The 8,536-nt window shown below is 41.6% G+C and overlaps 1 pseudogene; it reads right to left on the reverse strand.

Moving 5' to 3' along the window:
* Positions 1-5,104: 5,104 nt before the first annotated feature.
* Positions 5,105-6,617, reverse strand: LOC133367840 (olfactory receptor 6M1-like; annotated as a pseudogene).
* Positions 6,618-8,536: the final 1,919 nt, after the last annotated feature.

Consider the following 8,536-nt stretch of genomic DNA (forward strand, 5'->3'; position numbering starts at 1 on the left):
GTATTATTGCCTCGCAAGTATGTGCCGGTCTGCTAACTTTAGAGATTGGTGCCTTCACAAGATGAAGGTGTGTCGTAGGTTGACATTTAGGTGGAGAGCCCATTTCATCTTTCTCCAGAAACCTCACGTCAGTCCAGGAAGGAATTGAATGCATATTCAAGTACGTCCTCCGAGGAGGGTCATGTGTGGAAACGTGGTTTAATCGAGAGGACTCTAAAACATTATGTTGGGAAGAGAGAATTAAGTCCACTGGGAGGGCAGTAGCCTGCAGAGATTTACAAATTCCAGGCACACTCGGAACATGTGGAATTCCCGGCTTTGTATCTGATGAAGACTCAGATTGAAACATCCTGTTTTGAAGGTGAGAGGATAGTCTCTGGAGTCTTAAAATTATGTCCTGTTGTGCAGTCATTGGAAGGGCACTGAAGGTGGTGAAAAGGTTCTCCTCCTCTTCATTAAAAGGACTAAGCAGATCTTCATTTTTACAGGAGTTAGATCTAAACTCTTGTTTTAAGCCAGTTAATGCATTAGGTGGTGAAGAACAACCACAATTTGCCACTCCAGATTTGATGTTACACTGCAGCATGGGAGGAACCGTTGTTGAATTTGAAACAGGAGGTATTAGGCCCTCGTTATGAATTTTTATCTCAGGACTAGGAGTACTAACCAATTTTGCTGAATGTACCGCATACAGAACCGGTAGTAAAGGGTGCAGACCAGCCCTACTCTGGAAATATCTTTGGATGACTATGCCATGTGTGAGTAATGTTTGCCTATGAGCACATAGGAGATTTACTTTGTCCAATTTTCTAAAAGTCAAAAGTATCTTGGCTTTTGCAGAGTTGCTGTACAGATATTCCACTCTGATAATATCTGTTGTCATCACCTGTTCCTCCATGATCAGTTGCAGAAAATTGACAACATGAGATTTCCTAACAGATTGAACGTCGTGAACGTTTACTCTTGGGCAATTAAGTAGTATTAGTTTGTGTGGAATAAGTTTTAGATTCCAGCGATTTTCCTTTTTCGCTGTCAGAAAGGAATTTAGATCTTGTTGGGGTTGAGCCCTATTCCCCTGCAGCATTATGCCATGAGAGTAAGATGAAGTAATGGGCAAAGGTACCACCGGAAGGGGAGTTGAAAGTGCTATGTCTTGCTTAGATTTAAGTCGCATCGGATGTTTTTCCTGGTCTGGAGAAGTATTATGTTGGTTGTTCCTGGTATTCAGTAGGGCTCCTAAAAATTTTAAGAGTTTGGGAAAATTCATCTTCCTAGCCCTTGGGGCTCTGAAGTTCTTGATGTTTTTAGGTTTTTTCGCAAGTGTGATCTTCTTCACTTTGGAGCGGTGTTTGGAGACAGTTTTCAGGCTAAAATTACTTTTCTGGACTATTGAGCTTTGTGCTGCATCCAAAGTGGCGCTGGGTACGACTGGATCGACCCTGGGGCAAGAACCCATTTTCTTAAATTCCTCCACTAGAATTGTCAGCAGTTTGTTAGCCTCAGTTAAGAAATTCTTAATACAGCCGATCTCTGTTAAAATTACAGCCAATCTAGTGACCAAGCAATTGTATTCAGCAAGTGGAAGGAGCTCATTTTTTGTTACATTTCCCATAAAAGGCTCTAAGGATTTATCTAGGAGGCAAGGGTTTGAGGGGGGAGTTAAAATCTGCTCCTCCAAAATCTGTCCCACAGGTATAAAATTCGCTGGCACTTTAAATGATTGCAGCTTGGATGAGCTTTCAACCAGTTCCAATTTAGAAGCAAGATTGTAGGAAGGGGAAAAAGATTGGTCCGGTAGAAGGGTCCCCTTCATCTCTACGGACCAGTCCAGAATAGCAGCATTAGAGGTAAAACCTTCAGAGCTATGAGATGGACCTTCCTTATATCCATAGTTATTTGCCTTTGGCTCCTCCTCAGCAGGGGAAACAGATAAATTCAACTCCTCTTTCAAATTAGAGGGGAAGAAATGAGTAATTTGTAACTGCTTTGCCTTAGCAGTAATTGGAGCTATACCCCCGTCCAAACAAATTCCTTGTTCTTTATAAGTCTTTCTAGTGTAGACCATTTTCCTGAGCCTTCTGCTTTAAAAGTGTGAGGAAGAGGGCTAACAGTAGCAGTAATGTTTTCTCACAAGGAGAGAAAAAATTATATAATGACAATTTTGTCCAGATGATTTATAATCTTGAGCAGCAATGACTAATGCCAAAATACCTCCTGAAGAAGCCGTGGGGAGTCTATCGAAGGCTCCTTACCTCTCTTAATCAGAGTTTATCAATTTCTCAGTTCGTCGACGGCAGCTCAAAATAATTAGTGGGAGGATAAGGAGCAGAACGCTTCTAAAAACAATCATCACTCATTAAAAACATATTAAAATGCTGTGGTCCAAGTTAATCCACGTTAATGTGTTGGCGAGACAGCAGAGAAGGGAAGTGGAGCTCTTCTCCCAGTGCCATTTTCCCAGCCTCTGCAGCTATAGTGAATGCACCAGGGAAGCAGGAATCCTGACCTCCTCTCTGAGATATTGTACTGTGCTACAAATTTGTCAAAATGCAAACACAATTTGGGTTGGTTTTTCACAGTCCAATCCACTTCCTGAGTAGCTTGGAAGAATTTGGTAACATGCCTCTGAGCATATAGGAGTAGGCCAGAGGAGGAGGTTACGAGGAGGGCAGGTTTGATCATTTGCATGCTTACTGATTTCAATGAAATTTAATCCAATGCACTCATGCTTAGAATAGGTAAAATTGACCACGAGGGAGGAGGAGAACGGGGAGAGAAGGAGTTGATAGATGAGGAGGAAGGAAGAGGAGGAGGGGAATGGGGAGGGGAATGGGGGAGGGAAAGGGCAAACACAGAATTCATCATTTGCATGCTTATTGAGTTCAGTGGGATTTACTCCTGTGCAATCATGCTTAGGATGGGCAAAAATGACCATGGGGATGAGGAAAAGTAATAAGGAGGGAGGGAGGTCTGGACTGAGGAATGAAGGAGGAAGAGGGAAGTGAAAGGGAGTAGATGGGCAGGGGAGAGGGGGAGGAGGAGAGAGTGAAGAGGTGGAGGGAGAGGGATAGAGGGGAATGGAAGGAGGGTGGAGAGGGAGGGGAGGGGAGGGGAGGGGAGGGAAAGGAGGGCTGAGGGGGAGGGGCAGGTTCACTCATTTGCATACTTATCAAGTTCATTGGGATTTATGCCTGTGCAATCATGCTTGGGATAGGTGAAATTGATTTGGGGGAGGGGCAAGGAGGTGGGGGAGGGTGGAAGGTGGAGAGGAGAGGGGGAGGAGTAGGGGAGGAGATTAGGTAGGTTGGCACTAGGCAGAGGGAAAACACCTTTCCTTTCCAAAAGGAAAACATTGTTAACAGTATCATTATTTGGGGGGGCTTCTCCCACCTTTTTATTCAATAGCAGATACATGTAATCTCCCACGCAGTTCAAACCAAAGCTTTCTCTGGCCACGTCCATACCAGACTTTTATTTCACTTTAGACAGTCATGTCTTCCATAAAGGAATCTTGGGAAGTGTTGTTTGGGAAGGGTGTTGAGAGTTGCTAGGAGATGCCTTATTCCCCCCACAGAGCTACAGTTCACAGAACTCTCTGGGAAGAGGGGCTGACTGTTAAATCACTCTGATCACTGGAGCTCTGTCAAGGAAATAACAACTCTTAGCAGCTTTCTAAGAAACTACGCCTCCTAACAACTCTCAGCAGCCTTCACAAACTAAACTTCCCAGGATTATTTGAGGGACGCCATGACTGTTTAGAATAAATGTAGAAGTAGAATAAATGTCTAGCATGGGTGTGTCACCCTGATTAGTCAAGCCAAACAGTCTGACTTTTAGAACACTGACAGTTGGTTCTTACTGAGTATGCCTCCACTATAATAGACTCCAATGTTAATTTTCTTAAATTAAAAATCAGCCATTCTTTTTTTAACTTTTAAACTGCACAAAATGATGGTCAGACAATGGGGCAAGGTCAGTAATAGGAAGAGATACTCTATGAACATGGCTGATTTTTAATTAATTTCAATAATTATGAAACCATTGACAAAAAAGTCGAGCAGAGATCTGGATTCCCTCCCCCTTTGTTTTACACTTTGAACTCTGGATTTTCTCTGAATGTTTTGTGCATCTTCATGAAAACTTAGAGGTTGTTAAGCAAGTGATTCTGAGTTCAGGACTATACATTTTGTAAGAGTTTGATTTGAAATGAGCTTATGGAAAGCAGCAGAATGTCATGGGCGGTGTTTTCAGTTTAACATGGCAGAATGTGAAAAATCCATGCTGGCTATAGTACAGATCCACTCTCATGGCTGTATAATAACTTAGGGCCATCCACAAAATGTTGCAATGGAGAATGTGTGTCTTCAGTGTTCCAGACAATAAGGCATCCTACTTCCTCTTGGTTTTCAATTTTCCTCTCTCCTCCTAGCAGACATCAGCATTCCATCCCAGCTGAGAATGTCTTGATCTCATTGGATTTTCTTCCTTTTTTTTTTTACTTTCTACCCTTTTTTGGCACTTCTGCAAATATTGGGGTTCCTCCAAGTCTGCTGAAACCTTCATGATTGATGCCATTTTGACTCCAAAAGGAATATCACTCAGAGAATTGAATTTACTCTTAGTATAGATGATGATACTTTAAGACTTTTGTTCATTTTCCATATCATTAGAATTAGTACTCAAATGAAGAATGTGCATATAACTCTAGTTAATAACACTTTGTATCTTACCAGAACCCCCCAAAACCCCTCAGATTACAAATGACATTATCCAGTCAAATAAACCACTTTTTAAATTTGCTTAAGAAAACCTATTTATTTATTACATTTTGAAAAGCCACTTTCAGTCATCTCCCAGGGCATTCTAGAGGTTAGAAGGTACACATACATGGATGACCACATTTACCTTTCACAACAACCTTTGGAGGTAGGTAAGGCTGGCAGGAATTAAATGATCCAAGATCATATAGTGAGCTACCTAGCTAGGTGAAGATTTGAACCTGGTCTCCGTAATCTAAGTCCAACACACTAGTCTATGCTGACTCTCTCCCACTGAAGCTACCGGATCTTAAAATCCCTTTGCTGGATTTTGCTGCATGTTCAGTTCATTTCTTAAGAATTAGTTTTCTTTGATTGAAGATATCTCTAAGGGAATCCTTCACCTTGTCATTTCTCAGACTGTATATGAAAGGATTTAGCATGGGTGTCACCATTGTGTTCAGTACAGTGCCTATTTTGTTGAAATCCAGAATGTTCCCTTTAGTAGGATGGACATAAATGAAGATAGAGCTCCCATAGTACAATGTTACCACAGTGATATGAGAAACACACACTGAGAAGGCCTTTTATCGCCCTTGTGCTGATGGTATCTTCAGGACAGCAATAATAATGTAAATGTATGACACAACTGTTATGAGAAGTGAACCCAGAAGCAATATAGAAGAAGTCCAAAATCAACCCTTTCAGCCAATCATGTGTCACCACAGACAAGCTTGAGTAAGGGGGTGTGACGCCCTTCCCTGGCTCTCCCTGTCAGGTTCCTACCTGATCGTGGTTACTGCCTGTCTCTAGGCACCACCAGGGACTCCACCAGTCTGGACTGTCCTTTTTTATGGTTTCTCTCCCCGCTCTAGCACTGATCTCAACAGATCCCCCTGCTAGGCAGCACCACCAGTCACATCCTATAACCAGTAGTCCCAGAGACTCTGCCTGAGTCTCTCTATCAGGTTACCTCTGTGACTGAGTGCTAAAGCTGTCCCAATCCCTTTGATTTACTCAGACTGCTTGTGGTGTTATTCTTCCCTTCACCGCTGCCACCAATTGTTACAGTTCAGCCTTGGTATCTACCTTACCCTCCCTTCTGGTCTGTGCAACCCCAGCCAAGGATCAGGCCTTTGGTAAACCAAATATATTTATTAAATATAACAAAGATAACAAAGATTACTTCATAAGGCACATAAGCATATGGTTTTATCTAATACTAATCCGAACTCCACCCCCCTCCTTCTCCACGCTCTCCTGACAAACAACTATCTCAAACCCACCAAAACAACCGACTCACTTTCATCACCCCTCAGATTCCACTGTCATTCTTCCTTTTATACTGTCAGCCATTTTAAACATTCAGCCAATCGTCCAGCATTCTACTGCCCATTCACTCCCCCTTCCTCTTTCATTCTACTTACCATGTATCTCCTATACAAACAGCACTTACCATATTTACATTAATAGAGGAACATCACAGGGGGCACTGTCACAGAAGAAGTGGTTGACAATGTTTGGGCCACAGAATGGTAGACCAGCTGTCACAATGCTGGGAACTAGAATAATCAAGAAACCACCAACCCATGACCCCAGAAGGAGCTGGAAACAGGCTTTGCTGTTCATAATGGATGCATAGCGCAGGGGGTAGCATATTGCAACGTAACGGTCAAAGGACATTACAGCCAGGATGAAGAATTCAGTTGAGCCCATAAGGAAATAGAAGAATGACTGAGTAGGACAGCCCACAAAAGAGATGGTCTTCTTTCCTGTGATTATATTTATTACCATCTTAGGCATCACGGTTGCAGTGATCATGTGCTCCAGGAATGAGAGATTACTCAAGAAAAAATACATGGGCTATTGAAGATGGTGATTGGTAAGTACCAGTGTAATTAGTGTGACATTACCCGTAATGCTCAAACAAGAGAGATAGAGACACCTTATCAGCCATATTCATTGGGGTATGCAGTGACCACAAGATGCATCATGTATCTGTATTTATTGTGTTTGGAGGCAGCTCAATCTCTTTTGGATCCAAAACAGTTGTTCTGATTCTATTTGCTATTTGGGGCCAAATCTGATATGTTAAATCTGAAGCTCTGTTTTGTTCCCTTTGATTTTAAATGGGAATCTAAAAAAAAAACTCCCACCACCACCACCAGCACTCTTGAGGTCTGGGTGTTTTCCCAGTGAGATTGCTTTTGTTTCTCAGAAAAGAAGAAGGGTAAGGAAATGGTCTCGCTGTTACCTTTATGCACATACTTTAAGTCCACAATCTACCTCCAAATCACCCTCATTTGCCTTGTTGTTCAGGGTTCACACAGAATCAATGCACACCCTTGTTCACTATTGGTAGATAAATGAAGGATAAGTCCTAGGTCTATTAATTAGAAACTAGGATATCTAATTTAAACTCCATGTTCAGAATTACCATACAGGTAAACATCCAGTGCTGGAAATGAATATTTGGGGAGAATTGTTGCCTTCTTTCTTGTTGACTTACTGGCTATTGAATGCCAAACCAGAAATTGAATGCTGAATTTGACATATTCTCCATATGAACAAACAGGGCTCTTCCTGTGTCCTTTCAAAGAGCCAGTTAATAGTCAGCTCTTTATTGAGAAAGATTCATATGAAATTTAAGTTTGAAGCTGATGAATTCTATTGTAAACATGAGTCCCAGGAAAGTTCCATCCATCTCCATGAGCAACATTTTTAGAGTCACCAAGTTTGATATGGAAGAGGGAGAAATGTGCATGCATTGCTTTAGAGCCAGAAATGTCTAAAGGCTGGTTCACACACTAACTGTTCCATAAGCAGAGTGGGGTTGCTGCTGTGCTAAAGTCCCACTTTGTGGACACTTCATATGATGGAGTCATATGTGCATATAGCTTTACTTGCATATGCATGATCTCATATCCACCCCAGAAAGAAAAAAAAGGATACAGGGATTTGGGAAGACTGTAAGGTTTAGACATATGCACATACAGAAATATAGTAGTATGCTGTCTGTCACATATTATGCTGTTTATATTTTGAGAATTTATGTCTCCAAAGCATGACCATCCATGTGTATTGAATAACCCAGCTGACAAGGGTATGAAGAAACCTGCAGACTGGCTTGCTCCACATTGGGATTTTGAGGGAAGCAATAATACAACCAGGAGCACCAGAATCTTAAAAAGCCCTCAAACCTAAACATGTATACAAAAACAGCCCCATGATTAAGGATGGGGGAAAAGTTCAATTCCGTTCACATTTAAAGCTGGACCTACCTAATTCACACTTTCCAAAGCAATATGCGAACTGAAACACAGCCATCCTTCAAAAGTCACACTTCTCTGAATTTTGCAGTGCAGTTCCTCCGCAAGGTAGTTTGTGCAAAAATGCATATACTAGGGTAAAGTGTGCATAAAAATGCAGAGATGTGAAAATAGCATACAGAAATATTGTATCCTTGAACCTATGACAGTCAGCTCTTAATTGAGGGGGATGCATATGAAGTTGGGGGAATGCTCAGTAAAACATGAGAATTTTAGGCAAAATGCATACAAAATTGTCTGCACTGGGAGAAATTCACACTAAAATGTGGATAAAATTTCATGAGGAAGTTTTTTTTAAAAATTGTGAAATGATACAGACATGTGGAGAACTTAGAAACTGAGAGAAATTGAAATTTACAGAGTCACCTTTCCCTACCCGTGGTCTTCACTGCTATATTGGGCAGGGGCTGGTGTATCAAATCCCATGTCTCTCTTCTAGGCTACTTTCAC

This window comes from Rhineura floridana, chromosome 11 (genome assembly GCF_030035675.1).
Source record: "Rhineura floridana isolate rRhiFlo1 chromosome 11, rRhiFlo1.hap2, whole genome shotgun sequence".
NCBI lineage: Eukaryota > Metazoa > Chordata > Lepidosauria > Squamata > Rhineuridae > Rhineura > Rhineura floridana.